The 20,346-nt window shown below is 48.2% G+C and overlaps 1 protein-coding gene across 2 annotated transcripts in view; it reads left to right on the plus strand.

Annotated features, from left to right (window-relative positions):
- Positions 1–3,558: 3,558 nt before the first annotated feature.
- The window catches only part of LOC308612166 (uncharacterized protein C1orf159 homolog), a 29,200-nt gene continuing 12,412 nt past the window's right edge, over positions 3,559–20,346 (plus strand). For both annotated transcript variants that reach the window (XM_081224501.1, XM_081224502.1), the window contains exon 1: positions 3,559–3,598. The gene's annotated coding sequence lies outside the window, so the exon portion shown is untranslated. The remainder of the gene's footprint in view (positions 3,599–20,346) is intronic.

Genomic DNA, 20,346 nt, shown 5'->3' on the forward strand with positions numbered 1-20,346 from the left:
ACCGCCCTCAAGGTATTGGACATCGGGTGACCGAGGACAGTGACCCCCAAGATGCGGGGCCCAGGGACCCCCGAATCAGGAGATGGAGCTGATGGCCCAGAGGGCCCAGTGCGGCTGGAGTGCCCAGGACGGAGCCGCAGAGGGGCAGGCACAGGCGAGCCCCCGTGCACACTCGGACCCGCGGGGGCTGCGAGGGCAGTCAGATGGGCCGGCCTCAGGGGTGAGGAACAGTGAGTGCTGCCCAGAATCTCCTCACAAAGCTCAAAAGAAAGATCCAAAAGGGTCAAACTCTTTCCAAGTAACTTTTGTGCATCCTAGAACAAAGCTCAAATACTGATGGAATACAAAACTGTCCAACACCAAGGTCAATTCACATCTGGCAACCAACCAAAGATCTCCAAAGCTTGCTCAGACATAAGTAGATAACTTCACTAAAGAAATTGAAATTATGGTTAAAAACCTTCTCACAAAGAGAATTCCAGGCCCAGATGGCTTCACTGGTAAAAAGTCTACCACACATTTAAGGAAGAGTCAAGACCAATTCTCTGTTACTTGGTCCGGAAAATTCAAGAGGAGGCTAACCCTAACCCTTCTATGAGGCCAACATGACCCTGATATCAAAAAAAGGCCTTACAGGAAAACCACAGGCCGATGTCCCTCGCAACACAGATACAAAAATTCTTAGCAAATTAATTCTTAACTTGGAGAATCTTAGCAAATTGACACAGCAATATATAGAAAGGGTAACATATCATGACCAGATGGAACATAAGGTTGGTTTAACGTTAAGAGAATCAATGTAATTCACCACATGAACAGACTCTTCTCAATAGATTTTTTTAAAAAGCTTTTGACAAAACCCAACATCCATTCCCGGTTACCAAACAAACAGAAAAACCAAGTAGAAGTAGAAGAAACTTCCTCAGCTTAGAGAGATGGGGGTTCCCTGTGGGCCCACGGGTGTGAAGTATGGATGAGACTTCCAAGCAGAGGTGTCGAGGGGACAGCGGGTTACACGAGCCTTCAAGAAACTCCTACAAGGAAAGATAAAAGGTGCAGATAATTTTATTGTTCATTTCAGAAACTTTATGGGAAAAAAAAATGTAAACACGAGGCTTTCAATAGATCCTACGAAAAGACGCCTCAGAGCCCTTGCCTTGCTGTGTCACCAGCCTGGGGACCCTTTACCCAACCTGAACCAAGCCTCCTCCCCACTGAACGCCCACCTTGACCCAGACTCCAGCCACCTGTTGGGGACTCTGCAGGGAGTCAGTCAGTCGAGGATGCATGTACTTCGTCTGTCTGCAGGCTTCTTTGGCAGCATTTTCAGGAAACCCACATTTGACAGGACTGAGAATCGCTGGAGTGAGAAGGTCACCCCGTGATATTAAATGATCTGTTATTAACGGATGGCCTGACCTTAGGGGCACGTGGGGCTGAAGCAGGCAGTGAAGAACACTGTTTCCCCTGCCTTCAGAGAACAACCAAGAAAGTGGAAGTGGACTAAGTCCAACGGAGCAATGATTCTGCAACAGGCACGGCGGGCGGGTGCGGGGCCCCCAGGCGGCAGAGATGCTGCTCTGCTGCCCAAGGACGTTTCTCAAACATCCCAGTGCAGGAACCGTGCAGGTTCCTCCCGACCGCACGGGCCCACGAGAGCTGTCACATTCCCAGGCACAATTCCGTCCTTGAGAGACTTTACCATCGCCATCGAGTCACACCATTGGGCTTCCCTGGTGGCGCAGTCCTTAAGAATCCGCCTGCCAATGCATGGGAGACGGGTTCGAGCCCTGGTCCAGGAAGATCCCACATGCCGTGGAGCAAATAAGCCGGTGTGCCACAACTACTGAGCCTGCGCTCTAGAGCCCGTGAGCCACAACTACTGAAGCCTGCATGCCTAGAGCGCCCCCCCCCATCTCTGACAGACGGGAAAGCAGTGCCACGAGATCGCTCTTGGAGCCGACATCAGCTCCTCCCACGGAGGCCCCCGAGGGCCACCCTGGGGTCAAGCCCCCGCCTCCAACTAAAGAAACTCAGCTACCGCTGTCCTTGGGAAGAGAAGACACAAATGCGACTTGTCCTTCGGCCCCAGGACTCTTACTTGGAGAGTAACCTCACACCGCAAGATGCTTTATTTCTGTTGAAAACTCTGGACATTCAAACTTGGTTTGAACGTCCTGAGGCGGCTCCCAAGGGGAAGAGAACCTGTGGAATTCGGGCCGGATGGCCAGCTGGTGCAGAAGCCAACTGGGAGTCCAGGGGCCAGGCGTAGGCTGGTGCCAGCTGTTCTACAGCACTCCGTACACCTGTAGACCCTGACCCTAACCTGCACCCGACTCTCACTCCGATGCCCACACCGAGGCCGACGGGGTCCCGGCCCTTTGATCGCACACATGCGACCCCACGTGCTGAGAAGCGAGGAGCGTGCAGGACACAGAGCAGAGGCAGAGCCTGAGACCCCAAGGCGGACGTCCTCCGGTGTCATCCTGTCGGGACAAACCAGCCTGGGATGCAACAGTCCTGTCACCTAGACCCCATGGTCTTCGGGGCTGACTGGGGAGCATTCCCAGCGCCCGGGAGGCACCACAAGGCCACGGGGTGGGAGCTTTCGTGGAAAGAAACACCAGTCCGACCAGCTTCACCAGTTCAAAGAAACCCGAGACCACGCGTCTTTCCCATCCGCCCCTCTTCATATTGAATGAGGAAGTTCCGGAGAGACGCGAAATGCCCGTGTTACAGGCGTCCATGCGGACCGCAGTCTTCGGCGTGGGCGCCCGTCCCGGTGCAACCGGCCCAGACGCTGCTCTCCGAGTAGCCGCCCTTGAGGAAAGTCGGCCCCCGCCCAACGGCACAGAAAGCACGACAAGGGCGGTGGTCGGTCTTACTCTCTTTTCTCCAAGCTCCTCGTCACAGCCTTCCCCAGAGGCAGCCTTGCTGCGGACGAGGCCCCGGGGATCCCACGTACCCCGACCCCACCCCGTGAGAAGGGCTCCGCCTGAGGTCCCGAAACTGGCAGAGCTGGGCGAGGGGCAGCCCAGGAACAGCGTCCTTCCTGGGGAACCGCGCACAGAGGATGCAAACCCCACAGAGGCCTTTTCCCGGCCCCGCCGTCCACCGCGCCCGAGCGCGGGCCGGGCCCCCGGGCGCCGGGAGCGGCCCCCAGGCCGATTCCAGAGGCGCAGCCGGAACGCTGTTCGCAGCGCGGCGCCGCCCTCCGAGACGCGGCTGTGTAGCCCCGTGCTGTCTCCGGAATCGCTGCCCCGCCGGACACCGACGGGCAGCCTCGCCGAGCGTCCGCGAACAGCTGGCCTCCCGTCCTGCACAGGCCTCTCGTCGCTTCCGCTGCCCTATTCAGGGCCCTAGACTACACTTCCCAGGCCGCTCCGCGCGCGCTTGCAGATGTCGCGAGAACCCTGGCCTGGCACCTACATGGAGGGGGCGGGCTCTCGCGTCTCCCGCCGGGAGGTGTAGTTTTGGGCTGGGAGCCACGCTCCCTTGCACCCAGGCTCGAGCTGCGGAGAGACTACAAGTCCCAGGGGGCGCAGCGCGACCGCCTGGAGGGCGGGGGGTACGAAAGAGGAACCCGAAGGGCGCGGGGGTGAGTGAGGGGCCGGGGGCGGGCACGCGGGGGGAGGGCGGGGGGCGGCCCTCGGGGTGTGGACCCTGGGCCGGGCGGTAGCGGCGGGGAGGGGCGGAGGGCGCGGGGTCCGGCCGCCCTGCTCCTCCGCGCCCCTCGCCGCCCCGGCCGCGCGGGAGGGCCCGCGGGTGGATATATCGCCCCCACAGTGTCCAGTCTGGTCTAGCAGGGTCTGTGTGCGTCGTCACCAGGACGATTTAATTGATGCTTTAGTTTCGGTTTAATTGAGACCGGGGTTCGGACGCGCGTATCACAGCGTTTCAAGGAGCAGCGTTCGAGCCAACGCAGCTCCTTGGTGCCCGAGCGCCAGGGTGGCCTTTTTGTCCTGTTCCCCGGGCCCCTGCGGGGCCGGGGGCAGAGCTGGGCCCCGTGATTCTCTGCTCCTCCCCGCACCTCCGCAGCAGCCTGGGTTAGCCAGAGTCTGAACGGCCACGGTGATCTCAGGAGCTCCTAGAAGGAAATCAAACCTGGGTTTTCCGGAAAGTTTCTCTTCCTGGCACACGCTCACCCCACCTGGCCCTGGGCGCTCCTCCCAAAGGCGGAGCAGCCGCGGCTCGAGGGTGCTCACCCCCGCACCCCGAGGGCGCCGCCCGCCCCTCCCTGCATCGCCCTGTGCCGCGAGGTAAGCTGTGATTTGTCGCGTAATTCACTTGAAGAACGACCTCTGGTCACCACAGCACTGGGAATCCCGCGTCCCCAAGGCCAAGGACCCCCCCAGGTGGGCTCCAAGGGTCCAACCGGCAGCTCCGTCTCGGGGCTGCTGAGGCCCCCGAGCCAAGTGTCAGCAGCCGGGAGTGTGTCCCTTACGTCGGTCAGATCGTTCACTGCGCTGATCTTCCTTGATCGTGGGGGGATTTTCAGAATGGGAAGCAGGAGAATGAGAAGGTCCGCGGTTCTCATATTGCCCGTTGGCGCCCTTTGCTCGCTGAGAGGCTGATTGAAGGTACCCGCACGGAGGCGCTGGAAATGCAGCGGGCCCTCCTGCGTTGTGCTCGACGGTGGGAGAAGGAAAGGGCAGCACACGTGAACTGTGAAGTTGGTGACCACCTGCCCCTCTCCCTTCTCCAGCCACAGCTGCCCGCAAGGCTGGAAGATCGCGTCCGCCCCCTGCCATGGTCACCCGGGCAGGGCCTCCTGTCGGAGAGCTGTTTATGTGGTTTTCTGGCCCAGCACCCAACAGCTATTGATGGACCTGAATAATTCTCCCCCCGCCCCGCCCTGGTACCTGACTTGTTACTTGTTCAGAATCACAGTGACTTCTTCCTTGAAACCAATGCTTCTAAGGAAAAATGAGAGTCATGAAAGAACACATGGTACAATTTAAATTCTCACCAAACTTTTCATTACCTTGTAGAAATTTTTGGACCCAATTCCTTAGATTTTTGGCTTCAATAAGATTTTCAAAGTAGAAAATGAATTGCATTTATTCAGTTCGTGATTACATATAATCCACATAAGTGAAGTGCATAGGTTCAGTTTGCCCAGTTTTGACAAATGTATATAGCTGTGTAACTTGCACACTGGCATGATAGAGCATATTTCTGTCATCCCTAAAGGTTCCCTCATGTTGTGTCCCCTGAATCCTTGTGTCGAAGCCCTGACCCCCAGCGTGATGCTGTCTGCAGGTGGGGCCTCGGGGAGGTGATCAGGGTGAGGGGGGCCCATGAGGGGATCGGTGCCCTGATAACAAGAGGAAGACAGAGACCCCCCTCCCTGCTCACACACCAAGGCAAGGCCAGGAGGACCGTGAGAAGGCGGCCGTCTGCAGGCCGGGAAGGGCCCTCACCAGAGGCCGGATCTGCTGGCACCTGGACCTTGGGCCTCCCAGCCCCGGTTCTGTGAGGAACAGTGTCTGTCTAAGCTGCCCTGGGCTGACTGAGACCTCATAAGCCTTCCCAGCCCTGCCCCCCAGAATCCGGCATGGTTCTGATTTCTGGCACATTCCTTCATGGTGCTGTGTTAGACTCCATGGTCTGTGGAGTGCCCTGGCTGTCCACAGCGCAATGCCCGACCTGGGACGGCACTTGGGTGGGTTGCTGGCATTGTCTTGGGTGATGGGATCGTTCACATTCTTGCACTTGTGTTCTGTGGGCGTAAGACTGCTGTGTGGGGCCTGGTGGGCAGGGCGGTGTTCACTAGTGTCTTCCATCTGCATCTCCTTGAGCAGTGATGCTGGGCATGCATCCGTCTGCGACACCCGCTTGAAGCATCTGATCAAGTTTTTTGCCTTTTTTAATTTAAAAATTTTTTTAAATATTTATTTTTTTATAATTTATTTTAAACTGTGTCTCAGTTGCGGCGCATGGGATCTTCCTTGCAGCACGCAGGATCCTCCGCTGCGGCACGTGGGCTTCTCTCTAGTTGTGGCGCGCAGGCTCCACAGCGCATGGGCTCTGTAGTTGCAGCACGCGGGCTCTCTAGTTGTGGCCCATGTGCTCAGTAGTTGCCCCGCAGCATGTGGGATCTTAGTTTCCCGACCAGGGATCAAACCCTCGTCCCATGCATTAGAAGGTGGATTCTTAACCACTGGACCACCAGGAAAGTCCCCTGCCTTTTAAAAAAATTATCAAGTTGTAGAGACTTCCCTGGTGGCACAGTGATAAAGAACCCACCTGCCAATGCAGGGGACACAGGTTCGATCCCTGGTCGGGGAAGATCCCACATGCCGCGGAGCAACTAAGCCCATGTGCCACAACTACTGAGACTGCGTGCCATAACTACTGAAGCCCACGAGCCTAGAGCCTGTGCTCCTCCAGAGAAGCCACCACAATGAGAAGCCCGCATACCGCAACGAAGAGTAGCCCCCGCTCGCCACCGCTAGAGAAAGCCCACGCGCAGCAACGAAGACCCAATGCAGCCAAAAATAAATAAATAAAACAAAATCATAAAAATTATCAAGTTGTAATTTCCTCTAGGTCTTCTGGATACAAGCCATGTCAGATATATGTATATATATATAGAGAGAGTGTTACCTCCCATTGTTTGACTTGCCTATTCGCGTTATTAATAGCGTCTTTTTAAAATTAAACTCTTTTGGAGTGGTTTAGGTTTACAGAAAGATGCAGACCGAGGCACACTTGTGGAAACAGAGACGCGACGGTGTTCCGTTACTGTTCCCCGCGCTCCAGGCTGCAGGTCACGCGCTGCCTCAGGGTCCTCTTTCTGCCCGGGGTCCCATCCGGGAGCCTAGTTTTTCGTGACCTTGACGGTTTTGAGGAGGACTGCTCAGGTGTTTTGTAGCATGTCCCTGATTTGGGGTTTGTCTGCTGGGTTTTCTCCTGGTTAGACAGGGGTTGTGGTTTTTGGAAAGAAGACCCCAGAGGTGAGGTGGCGCTCTCGTCACATCACCTCAGGGCACCTGACGTCCGCACGACATCACGGGGGCTGTGGGCCTGGTCACCTGGCTCGGGGGTATCTGCCCAGGAGTGTCGCTCCTTGTCCTGTCCTCCCGTCTCTTTGGCAGCCACTCAGAGGGGCAGCCCTCCCTCCCGGGGGTGGGAGCGAAGCTCAGGGGAAGACCACCGTGTGGTCTGGAGTCCCATAAGGAGGCTGGACTCGTGGGTGTTGTCTGCACTTTGGCGGGGACGCAGCTCCGCGCTGTTGGTCTGGCTGCTCACCTCGTTCCAGCCTTGGCCGCCAGGACCTCGTCGTTGCCTTCCCCTCCCACACCCCGCCCCTGGTTGTGAGCGCTTCCTTCCCTTCTTGCGCTGCCAGCCAGTCCAGCTTCACTTCTTCTTGTTGTGTTCCTGCCTCAGCCCTAGAGTCACCCAGTTCTCCGGGCAGCGCTGGTGCGTTTCATGGGAGACTGGGATTTAGAAACCAGGGCCCAGGGCTTCCCTGGTGGCGCAGTGGTTGAGAGTCCGCCTGCCGATGCAGGGGACATGGGTTCGTGCCCCGGTCCGGGAAGATCCCACGTGCTGCGGAGCAGCTGGGCCCGTGAGCCATGGCCGCTGAACCTGCGTGTCCGGAGCCTGTGCTCCGCAACGCGAGAGGCCACAACAGTGAGAGGCCCACGTACCACAAAAAAAAAAAAAAAAAAAAAAAGAAAGCAACCAGGGCCCGGCAGCGGATGTGGGCGTTGCTGCTGGGGTGCCATTGCCTGTCGTCCTCTTAGCAGATGGGTATCTGTGTATCTGTTCACCTGTGTGTCTGTAACAAAAGTGCTTATATGTAACCTTCTCACTGCCATCGCCATCATTTTCTTATTTGTCCCACCCCAGTGTACATAGAAAGCAGTTTCAGAATTGTTCACCCATATACCTCCCCACTCTGAGAAACAAATTTATCACCTTGAGTACCATGTTTATATTTGGTTTCTTCTTATCGTTGGTCTTACAGTTCCCAGTCAAAACACTGTCTTCCTGTCCCCTTCAGTGTGTTGGTGTCACACGTTGTGATACAGTTAAATTCAGTGGTCACAGTCTGCTTTCCATCCTGACATCCCTGACATTCTGGTGGGTGTTGTTGATTTTTTTGCATGTATTAAAGTCTACTCTCTGTGATATATCATTCTATGGATTTTGGCAAATGCATAGAGTTTACATCCACCACAATGGTGTATTTTCATGAGCTGAAGTTTAGTTTATCAATTGTTTTCCTTTTTTGGTTCATGCTTTCTGTGTCCTATTTAAAAGTCTTTGCCTAACCAAAAGCCACAAAGATAGTCTCCTGTAGTTTCTTGTAGAAGGTTTATAGATTCAGTTTTGTGTTTAGCTCCGTGAGCCATCTCTAATTAATTTTTCCTATGATGTGAGTCTAGTAGTTTCACTTTTTATTCCATGTAAGTAACCAGCTGTCCCAGCACCATTTCTTGAAAAAAACTTTCTTTTCTCCATTGAATTGCTTTGACATCTTATCAAAAATCATTTGACTGTGTTTGTGAGGATCTATTTCTGGGTTCTCTATTCTGTTACATTGGTCTATCTGTTCATCAATCCACACTGTCTTGTGACTTTATAATAAGTCTTCAGGTACGGCAGTGTAAATCCTCCATGCTTGTGCTTTTATTCTTTTTAATTTTTATTTTTTTTTTACTTTCTGGCTGCACCCCGTGGCATGTGGGATCTTAGTGCCCCGACCAGGGATCGAACCTGCACCCCCTGCATTGGAAGCTTGGAGTCTTAACCACTGGACCACCAGGGAAGTCCCACTTGCTCTTCTTTTTAAAAATTGCTCTGGCTATTCTAGATTCTTTGTATTTTCATACACATTTCAGAATCAGGTTGTCAGTTCCTCAAAAAAAAAACTCTGCTGTAATTTTGATTGTGATTATATTAAATATTGGGTCAATTTGGGGAGAAATTAATCTTAGTAATATTGAGTCCTCTAATCCATTCATGTGGATGAATGGAGATACACACATATATGTGTGTGTGTGTTCATGTTGATATATATACACCCTTATTGTATGTCTTTCTATTATTTGGATCTTGAACAACTCTCAGCAGTTTTATCTTTTTCTGTGTTCAGGTCGTACACATCTTTTATTAAGTTTATCCCCACAAACAGACTGTTTTGAATGCCATTGTAAATGACATTTATTTAGGTTTCATTTTCCAATTACTTGTTGCTAGTATATAGAAACGACAGTTGGTTTTGTATATTGACTTTATATTCTTGCAACATTGCTGAATTCACCTACAAATTATAGTAGGTTTTTAAGATTTCCTAGGATTTTCCATGTGAACAGCCAGGCCGTGTGCACAGAGGCACGATCACTCCTCTCTCTAACCTTGTGGCTTTTGCTTTGTTTTCTGTCGTCACTGCACTGGCTTGAGCCACAGGACACTGTTGACTAGACCTGCTAAGGCTGGGTGGCCTTGGCCTCTTCACTGTTACTATGGCATCAGCTGTGGGGTTTTTGGAGATGCCCTGCCGCACGCTGAGGGTGTCTCCTGTTTTCAGTTTGCTGAGAGTTATCATGAATGGGTCTGAAATTTTGTCAAACGCTCGTTTTGCATCTGCTGAAATGGTTACATGCTTTTTTTCCTCTTTAATCTCTTAAAGTGGTTGATTGCATTGACTGGTTTTTGTACGTTAGGTCAATCTTTTTTTTTTTCCCCGAAGTTACAAAGACTTTTTTAAAAATGTTTATTTATTTATTTTTAAATTTTATTTTTGGCTGCGTTGGGTCTTAGTTGCCCCGCGACATGTGGGATCTTAGTTCCCCAACCAGGGATTGAATCCGTGTCCCCTGCGTTGGAAGGCAGATGCTTCACCACTGGACCCCAGGGAAGTCCTACGTTAAGTCAGTCTTATGTTCCAGGAAGAAACTCATTTGGTCGTGTTCTGTCACGTTTCTGTGTTTTACTGAATGCAGTTTGCTGATGTTCTGTTGGGGTTTGGGGTCTGTATTCACGAGGGATGTCAGTCTGCATTTTTTCCCTCGTGATGTCCTTGTCTGGATTTCTGTCGGGGTTATGCTGGCCTGTGTTTGAGTCTTGCTTGCTGGCCTTATAAACGAGCTAGGACAGGTCCCCTTCCCCTTTGTTTTCTAAAGGACTTTGTTTAGTGTTTGTATTAGTTCTTAGTTTTTTGCTAGACTTCACTAGTGAGGCTGTCTGGGTTCACTGTTTTCTTTGTGGGAAGTTTTACAAATATTAATTCAGTTTCTTTCCTTTCATCTTAATTCAAATTATTTCCTTTCATCTGCCTAATACGGTTGAATTCACTCTTGTTTTTCTGTCTTAAGACGGAAGCACAGGTCAGTGATTTCACACTTGTCTTCATCTCTTATACAACCATTAAAAACTATAAATTTTTTTCTAAGCGCTGCTTTAGTCTCCTACACAAAATCTGATAGGTCGCACTTTATCTTTCTGTTAAAAATATTTTAAAATTTCCTATGTTTGATCCATGAGTTATTTAGAAGTCTGTTGTTTAATTTACAAGTATTTGGAGATTTTCTAAATATCTTTTGTTACTGATTTCTAATGTAATTCCATTTAGTCAGAGAATATACTCTGTATGATTTTCACCCTTTGAATTTGTTGATACTTGTTTTATGGTCAAACATACGGTCTGTTAGTGAATATTTTGTTTGCACTTAAGAAGAGTGTGTATTACACTTTTTTTGAGTGTCATATTCTGTAATTGTCAGTTGAGTCAAATATTGCCCAAATCTTTTTTTTTTTTTTTTTTCCTGCGGTACGCAGGCCTCTCACTGTTGTGGCCTCTCCCGTTGCGGAGCACAGGCTCTGGATGCGCAGGCTCAGCGGCCATGGCTCACGGGCCCAGCCGCTCCACGGCATGTGGGATCTTCCCGGACTGGGGCACGAAACCATGTCCCCTGCATCGGCAGGCGGACTCCCAACCACCACGCCACCAGGGAAGCCCTGCCCAAATCTTTTATATCCTTACTCTTTCTTTTTTTTGTCTACTTTTTCAATCAATTATTGAAAGAGAGGTATTAAAGTTTCCAATCACAGTTGTGGATTTGTCTTTTTTCTTTTAGTTCTCTCAACTTCATGTATTTGCAAGGTTTTATTCAGTGCATACAAATCAATACAAGACGATTGATTTATCTTCTTGATGAATTTACTCTGTTATTGTTGTGAAAGACCGAAGTCTACTTTGTCTGATATCAGTATATCTGCATGAGTGTTCTCATACTCAGTAATTGCATAGTCTATCTTTTCCATCCTGTGCTTTCAATGTTCTGTGTCTTTATGTATAAAGCTTGTCTGTTATAAAGTGCATATCATTTGGTCTTGCTTTTTATCCAATCTGACAATCTCTACTTTTCCAAAAAATAACTATAATAACTACCATTTATTGAGGCACTTTATAAGCATTATGTAATTTCATTTTTTCCAGATTTCTTTTATTGTAGTAAAATATACATAACATGAAATTTACCATTTAAAAATATATAGCCTGTAGCATTAAGTGTATTTATGATGTTGTACAACACTTACCACCATCCGCCTCCGGAACTTTCTCATCTTCCCAAACTGAAACTCTGTCCCCATTAAACACTCACTCCCATCCCCTTCCCCAGCCCTGGCACCCACCCTCCTACTTTTTGTCTCTATGGATTTGACGACCCTAGGGCCCTCATATAAGTGGAATCATACATTATTTGTCCTCTTGTGACTGGCTTATTTCACTTAGTATAATGTCACCCATGTTACAGCAGGTGTCAGAATTTCCTCCTTTTTTTTTTGCGGTACGCGGGCCTCTCACTGTTGTGGCTTCTCCCGTTGTGGAGCCCAGGCTCCAGACGCGCAGGCTCAGCGGCCATGGCTCACGGGCCCAGCCACTCCGTGGCATGTGGGATCTTCCCGGACCGGGGCACGAACCTGTGTCCCCTGCATCGGCAGGCAGACTCTCAACCACTGCGCCACCAGGGAAGCCCAGAATTTCCTCCTTTTTAAGGCTGAATAACATTCCATTGTATGGATGGACCACATTTTGTTTATTCACTCATTGGTCAATGGATATTTGGGTTGCTTCCACTTTTTTTTTTTTCTTGGCTGTTGTGAATAGTGCTGCTGTGGACACTGGTGTACAAGTATCTCTTAAAGACCCTGTTTTTGGTTCTTTTGAGTAATAATCAGAAGTGGAATTGCTGAGTCATATGGTAATGCTGCACCGCTTTACATTTCCACCAGCAGCAGACAAGGGTTCAAATTTCTCCACGTTCATTGTTTCTGGGTTGGTTTTTTTTTTTAATATTTATTTATTTTATTTATTTATTTGGCTGTGCTGGGTCTTAGTTGTGGCATGTGGGATCTAGTTCCCTGACCAGGGATTGAACCCAGGTCCTCTGCATTGGGAACATGGAGTCTTAGCTACTGGACTGCTAGCGAAGTCCCAGTTGTTTCTGTTTTTTTGATAGTAGCCATCCTCATGGGTGTGGAGTAGTATATTTGCTGCATTTCCCTAATGATTAGTGATGTTAATCTCTACTTTTTGAGGGAGTATTTAGTCTGTTTACATTTAGTGCGGTTATTAGAGTGTTTGGGTTTAAATCTACCATCTTGATGTTTGATTTCTATTTTTCCATCTGTTTCTCCTTTCCTCCCTTTTTTTTTTTTTTTTTTGGTGAATCAAGTTTTTAAAATTCTGTTTTATGTCCTTTATTGACTTCTTAGTTCTGCCCTTTTGTGTTGTATTATAGTGGTTCCTATAGAGATTAAATATGTGTGTTTAATTTATCATGGTCTACCTTAAAAGTTAATCCTGTACTTCACAAACAATACAGAGGGTCCCAGTGATCACCTTCTACTTCTAGTGCTCTTGGCCACATATATTTTACTTCTTGTGCTAGAAAATTCTACAACACAGTTTTTATCTTTACTTTAGCTAATAGTCTTTAAAAATAGTTAGAGTTATATTACATTTAATTGTTAAAGTCTTGGATGCCTTTGTTTACTAAATTGAGAATTTCTGGGTCCGGTGGTTAGGACTCTGTGCTCTCACTGCCGAGGGCCCGGGTTCAATCCCTGGTCAGGGAACTAAAATCCCACAAGCCTCCCAGTGCAGCCAAAAAAAAAAGAAAGAGAGAATTTCTGTAGAACTGCACTGTACTTGGCTAGACATGCTAAATGTATTAGTTGAACGTTGTAAAACAAGCAGTACACACTGGCCCCTGTAGAAAACCCTCAGACCCCAGGTCAGTGTTGGGGGTAAGTAGAGGCTCTGGAGCCAGGGGCCTGGCCAGTCCTCACCCTGCCGTGTACTCGCTGTGCCATGTACTTGCTGTGTGATCTTGTGCAAGCCTGTTTTCTCCTCTTAAAAGGGGTCCAGGGACTTCCCTGGTGGCGCAGTGGTTAAGAATCCACCTGCCCATACAGGGGACACGGGTTCGAGCCCTGGTCCGGGAAGATCCCACATGCCGTGGAGCAACTAAGCCTGTGCGCCACAACTACTGAGCCTGCACTCTAGAGCCCGCGGGCCACAACTACTGAGCCTGTGTGCCACAACTACTGAAGCCCGCGCACCTAGAGCCTGTGCTCCGCAACAAGAGAAGCCACCATGATGAGAAGCCCGCGCACCACAATGAAGAGTAGCCACCGCTCGCTGCAACTAGAGAAAGCCCACGCGCAGCAACGAAGACCCAATGCAGTCAAAAATAAGTAATAAAATAAAATAAAATAATTTTTTAAAAAGGGGGTCGATAATAGACATTGTTGGGAGGGTAAAATGAGTTAATATGAGTGAATAACTCAGAGTGGTGCTTGGCACACAGCAAGTGCTATATAATTGCTGTTCTTGCTGTTGTTACACAGTGAGCAGGTTCACATCCCTTGGAGATCCAGGATCTGCAGCAAAAAGGGACTTTTTCATCCTTCACAAACCAACATGGGCATGAAAGTCCAGCCCGAGCTGTGTACGTGACAAACCTCTAAGGTGTGAAATTACTTTTCATAGGAGAATAAACCTCAGATTATTAATTTGATCATTCTTTGGGGAATGTTTTAGAGATGAAAGGGGCTACTAAAATAATGTTAAGTATAACTTATTATCTTAAATTTATCTTTTTGCAACTGGATTCATGTTGTTAACCAAGAAGAGTGTTTTAGCATCCATCCCCATTTGCTTCCCTGAGGCCAACTGCCCAGTGGAGATGAGGCTCTGGTGGTACTGCAGTTCTCTCCGAGTGCCCTGTTGCTGACCTCTGTGCCTACCATTGTGTTTCTGAATAGAAAAGCCATGCAGTGGAGTCATTCCCAGCATAGAAGAATCAGCTCCAACAAATGACTCTCCCGTAGATGGCAGTTACCAGCCCTGGACAGGATTAAAAAGCAGCTACCTGAGGACTCTGGAAGAGAGGACAGCAGGCAGCTCCTGAGGGCAGCTTAGACTTAGAGGCATGGCCGGCACACAGTGTGTCTCTTGTTTGCACGTCTTTCCTCTGAGGGCAGCACAGTCCCTGCAGGGGTGGTGTGGTGGCTAAAACTCTGGTGGAAAGACCGCGCCCTTCCTCGTTAGACTAAGGGGAGGAGCTGGTATCCACAGCTGCTGGGGAGAAATCCTGGAACGAGGACTTCTGCAAATAAACTCTGCTCAGATTTCTGGCCAAGCCTTGAACCGTGCACACACACGGGGCAGGGGGAGAAGCCACCTGGAGTGAGAGCGAGGCCACCGCTTACCACATAATTGACAGCAACACAGTTTGCAGTTTGAATCTAACGAGATTAATCGCCTGCTAAAGCAAAACCATAAACTCTCTTCAGGGGAATATAATGGAATTCAGAGTCTCTACAACATAACATTTGCAATATACATGTTACAATCTGAAATTACTCAACATACAAAGAGCCGGGGGGATGTGAACCATCCTCAGGGAAAAGACAGTCAACAGACACCAATCGTGTTATGACCCAGGTGTTGGGTAATCAAACAAGCACTTCACAGCTGGTTTAGTAACTGTGTTCAGTGAGGTAAAGGAAAATACACTCATAATGAACAAAAACATAGGAAATCGCGGTGGAGGAGTAGAAAGTATTTTTCAAAACAAGCCAGTTGGAAATTTTAGAACTGGAAAATAAACACCCGAAATAAAAAATTCACTGAATGGGCATAATAGAATGGAAATGACAGGAAGTAGTCAGCCTTCAAAGACAAATCAGTAGAAGTCATCTGGTCTGAAGAAAAACTGGGGAAATGATTGAGGGAAAAGCATGAAGAGCCTTAGGGACTCATGGGGCAGTGTGAAGTGTCTCACTCAGGATAACTATGGAGCCCAGAGGGGAGGCGAGACACACAGTGGGGCAGGAGAAGTACTTGAAGAACAACGATCAGACTCTTTCCAAATATGGTGAAAAACATAAATTTATAGACTTAAGAAGCTCAGTGAGTCCCAAACAGGATGAATATGACTAAAACCATGCCTAGGCACATCATTTTCAGATTACTGAAGACTTTAAAATTAACTTTAAAAATCTTGACGGCAGCCAGAGAAAAACAAGACTACATACACACAGCATCGCAAAGACTAGGAACTTATCATCAGAAGGCAAGTGGAGCTGCATCTATAAAGTTCTGGAAGAAAGATAGTCAACCCTCCAGGAGTGTGTGTTTAATACAAATATTTTCAGAAGGAGGAAAACTGATAGAATTTGTTGCCATCATCTGTGTACTGCCAGACATGCTAAAGAAAGTCTTTCCAGGCTGAAGGAAAATTATACCAGAGTGAAACTCAGATCTTTATGAGTGAGCGATGAGCATCAAAAAGGGTACATATCTGGGGGGAATGTTTTCTTTAAAATATGTATTTAAAGAAAAAATCAGAACATGTCTTGGGTTTGTAATGCATACAGAAGAAATACGTATGATAACCGTAGCATAAGGAACAGTGAAGGGGATCTGTGGACCTGCAGGCTCTGCCTTTACATGAAGTGCTGCAGTATTAATTCTAAGTAGGCTGTGAAACAGTGGGGATGTGTGTTGCAGTCCTAGAGCAATAACCATAAAAATAATGCAGAGAATCATAACTAAAGAACCAAAAGATAAATTGAAAGGGGATTTTTAAAAATATTCAAATAATAGAAAACAGGAAAGAGAGACAGAGAAAACACCAGAGAGACGGCAGAAAACAAAGAATAAAACGGTAGCCTTAAATCCAACCATAGCCTCATTATACATTTGCCAAGGCCCAGCACCAAGAGTGATCCTAATGTAAATATGGACTTGAGGCAACAGTGATGTGTCAGTGTAGGTTCATCAGAGTACCTGTCTGGGGCAGGATGTTGACAGTGGGGGAGGCTCTGCTTGTGTGGGGGCAGGGGGTGTATGGGAATTCTCTTACTTCCTGCTCAGTTTAGCTGTGAAACCAAAACTGCTCTAAACAAATTAAGTCTTTTATGTATTAAAACCAAGGAATAAGTAGAAAAGTAATAAAATGGTAGCCCTACATCTAACCACAGTGATAATTACATTAAATGTTAATGGACTAAACTCTCCACTTAAAAGGTAGAGATGATCAGAAGGGGTAAATAAGCAAGACCCTACTACATGCTGTCTATGGGAGATTCACTTTAAGTATCAAAAATACAGGTTGAAAATAAGTGAATGCAAAATGTGTATGTATACAAATAGCGTAAGAAGGCTGGAGTGGCTATATTAATATCAGATAAAGTAGATCCATAATATGGAGTATTACTAAAGAGAACGAGGAAATTCTAATGATAAAGAGGTTGTTTTATCAGGAAAACATCAATTATGAATGCACCCAATAAAGGGAGTAATAAGCAATCATAGTAGGCAATTTTAGCATCTTTCTCTCACCAGTTATTAGAACAAAAGACCTAAAGAAATCAGTAAAGACATAGAGGATCTGAACAGTGCTCCCAGGCATCTTGACCTGATTGATATTTGTGGAAAGCCACACCCATCAGAAGCAGAACACAAATTCCTTCTAAGTGCATATTCTCTAACAAAGACCAACTGCTGTGCCCTAAAACAAGTTTCTAAGAAAAGTAAAAGTACAGCTGTATTTATTTGCATAGGACATGATTATATAGAAGACACTAAGAAATCTGTGAAAAACTGCTAGAACTATTAAGTGAATTCAGCAAAATCTCAGAACTCAAGGTTAATATGCAAATTTTACTTGTATTTTTGTATACTAACAGCCAACTGGTATGAAATGCAATTAGAGGCCACGGCAGCCCCTGGGAGCCTGGAAAAGGGGAACTGCGAGTGAGTGAACGGCTCAGTCCCCGGGGGGCAGCGGCCGGTGGGGGTGGGGTGCTGCTGCTGCGAGGAGCTGGCAGTGGTCCGCACCAGCCACGCTGAATGAAAGCAAGAAGGAGAAGGGGCCACCAGAAGCGGGACAAGTGGACAAAGTTCAAGAGGAGGACAAGACATAGTAGAATCAGACGGCCGCTGTCTGAGAGCTGGGGCTACAGAGCTGGAAATGACCCCGGTAAACCTCCGAAATGCTGGGCCCTTCACCGCCTCCTCCTAAGGACTCCAGAGGCAACACACACCGTATGAAGCATGACAGTTAGCAGATCACTGTGTATATTTTGCAGGAGCACAGACTGAGGTGCTTCTGTCCCTCTGACCTTGAGTTAACCGTTGCTTCCCATTGCGGTCCCTTTCCCCTCAGTGTTCCTCTCCGTTCTTCACTTCTAGTCGCACCGCCTTACCAAGTGTGATCGACTCACGCAGGTGAATTAGACCATTTTTTCGCATGCTCTTTTCCTCCCCTGTCTGCCAGTATTACTCTGAACTTGACTGTTTTAACCTGAACCGTTCACGTGGGTTTGCAGTTCCCACTCTGCTTTTCAAACTTTCTGATGTCACGTCACCATGACAGTCAGCACTGGCTCGGGTTACCCTGTGGACATACCTCTGTTAGGACAGTTAGCACATCCGGGGCTGCCCAGCCCAAGGGGTGCGGAGCAGCTGCTCATCCGGGGCAGAGAAGTAATCCCAACAGAGAAAACGTTAAAGAGCCTGGCCTGCGGTTGACTAATATACCACTTCAAGCGTGGGGAAGGTCCTTATACAGAAGTCCTGGCCGGTGATAATCTGGCCTCAAGGAAAACAAAGGAGCGGGTGGCTTACATTGCAGACCACTTTGTGGTTAGAACAGGGGGACATTTGATGGCGCGGGTTTTTAGCAAGAGGATGAAGTCCTTTAGTAAAGGACAGAGTGCTTCAGCCGGGGGCTAGTGAACAAAACGCTGACTCCCGACGGCCATAAGCGATGGCACCTAACGCCTGTGGCCCTGCTTCTCATCCCTAAAACGACTTGGTGAGTTTCCAATTTGGCCATTTTTAAGTTTATGGGATAGATTAGGCATGACCCCTCTTGAAAGTTTCTCTGCAAGATAGATGGCAGGATATGTCTTTCAGTGTAACAAAATACCATTAAAAGTTGTAACTGCTGCTGTGCAACTTTTGCCTTTTAGTAGAAACTTCTGTTCCTTGAATGATGTGTATTGGTGCATCTTTCTTTGCTTTTATTCTCTTTCAAATAGAATGTTTAATGTTTGACTTGCTTATCCGTATGTCTCCTGGGAATCAGTTTCTGCCCAATACTTCCTGCTGGTTTATTTCATAGGACACTTTTAAGGAGTGAGGTTGCAGATGGGTTCACAGGTAGCTTGACCTTGGAAAACTGTGGAGATTGACAGAGGGAACTCGTCTTTGAGCACCTGTTCTCAGAGCAACATTCAAATCTGTAGAAACATACCTAGGCTCAGAGATTCCTAAAGTCCAGTTTAGAGGATCAGACCATGCGACTGTGTTGTTATTATTTTAATTTGTGTAGTGGCCAAAGTTACTTTTTTTTTAAAATTTTTATTTATTTATTTATTTATTTATGGCTGTGTTGGCTCTTTGTTTCTGTGCGAGGGCTTTCTCTAGTTGCCGCAAGCGGGGGCCACTCCTCATCGCGGCGCGCATGCCTCTCGCTATCGCGGCCTCTCTTGTTGTGGAGCACAGGCTCCAGACGCGCAGGCTCAGTAATTGTGGCTCACGGGGCTAGTCGCTCCGCGGCATGTGGGATCTTCCCAGACCAGGGCTCAAACCTGTGTCCCCTGCATTGGCAGGCAGACTCTCAACCACTGTGCCACCAGGGAAGCCCCAAAGTTACTTTTTAAAAAAATTAATTAATTTATTTTTGGCTGTGTTGGGTCTTCATTGCTGTGCGGGCTTTCTCTCTAGTTGTGGCGAGCGGGGGCTACTCTTTGTTGTGATGCATGGGCTTCTCATTGCGGTAGCTTCTCTTGTTGCGGAGCACGGGCTCTAGGCGTGTGGGCTTCAGTAGTTGCAGCATGCGGGCTCAGCAGTTGCGGCTCACGGGCTTAGTTGCTCCACGGCATGTGGGATCTTCCCAGACCAGGGCTCGAACCCGTGTCCCCTGCATTGGCAGGCGGATTCTTAACTACTGCGCCACCAGAGAAGTCCCCAAAGCTATGTTTTAAAAAGTGTTCATGCTTTTTGTAAAGTGATTTGTTCTAAGCACATTAAAGGTCATTCAAGTGTTCAAAAAAAAAAAGAAAAAAGAAATTAGAGGGCTTCCCTGGTGGCGCAGTGGTTGAGAGTCTGCCTGCCGATGCAGGGGACATGGGTTCGTGCCTCGGTCCGGGAAGATCCCACATGCCGCAGAGTCGCTGGACCCGTGAGCCATGGCCGCTGAGCCTGCGCGTCCGGAGCCTGTGCTCCGCAATGGGAGAGGCCACAACAGTGAGAGGCCCGTGTACCGCAAAAAAAAAAAAAAAAAAAAAAAAAAGAAATAAGTTAGAGATTTAATTATATTTACAATAATACCTAAAGACAAAATATTTAGTAATATGTTTAACAAAAGATGTGTAAGAGCGCCTCTTCACTGAAAGCCACAGAACATTGCTGAGAGAAATTAAAGACAACTTGAAGGGACTTCCCTGGTGGTCCAGTGGCTAAGACTCTGTGCTCCCAGTGCAGGGGGCCCGGGTTCAATTCTTGGTCAGGGAATTAGTCCCACATGCTGCAACTAAAACAAGATCCCGCATGCCTCAACTAAGACCCGGCGCAGCCAAATAAATAAATAAATATTTTAAAAAATAAACAAAGACAACTGGAAGAAATGGAGAGAGAGCACGTTTGTAGATTAGAAGACTCAATATTGTTAAAATGTCAGTTATCCCAGTCAAGATTCCGGAGGGCTTTTTGTAGTAATTGACAAGATGATTCTAAAACATGGAAATGCGGGTGACCTGGATTTGCCAAAGCAATTACACAAAGCTGGGCTTCACTCTACCTGACTTCAG

This window comes from Mesoplodon bidens (genome assembly GCF_964165515.1).
Source record: "Mesoplodon bidens genome assembly, chromosome: 2".
Lineage (NCBI taxonomy): Eukaryota > Metazoa > Chordata > Mammalia > Artiodactyla > Ziphiidae > Mesoplodon > Mesoplodon bidens.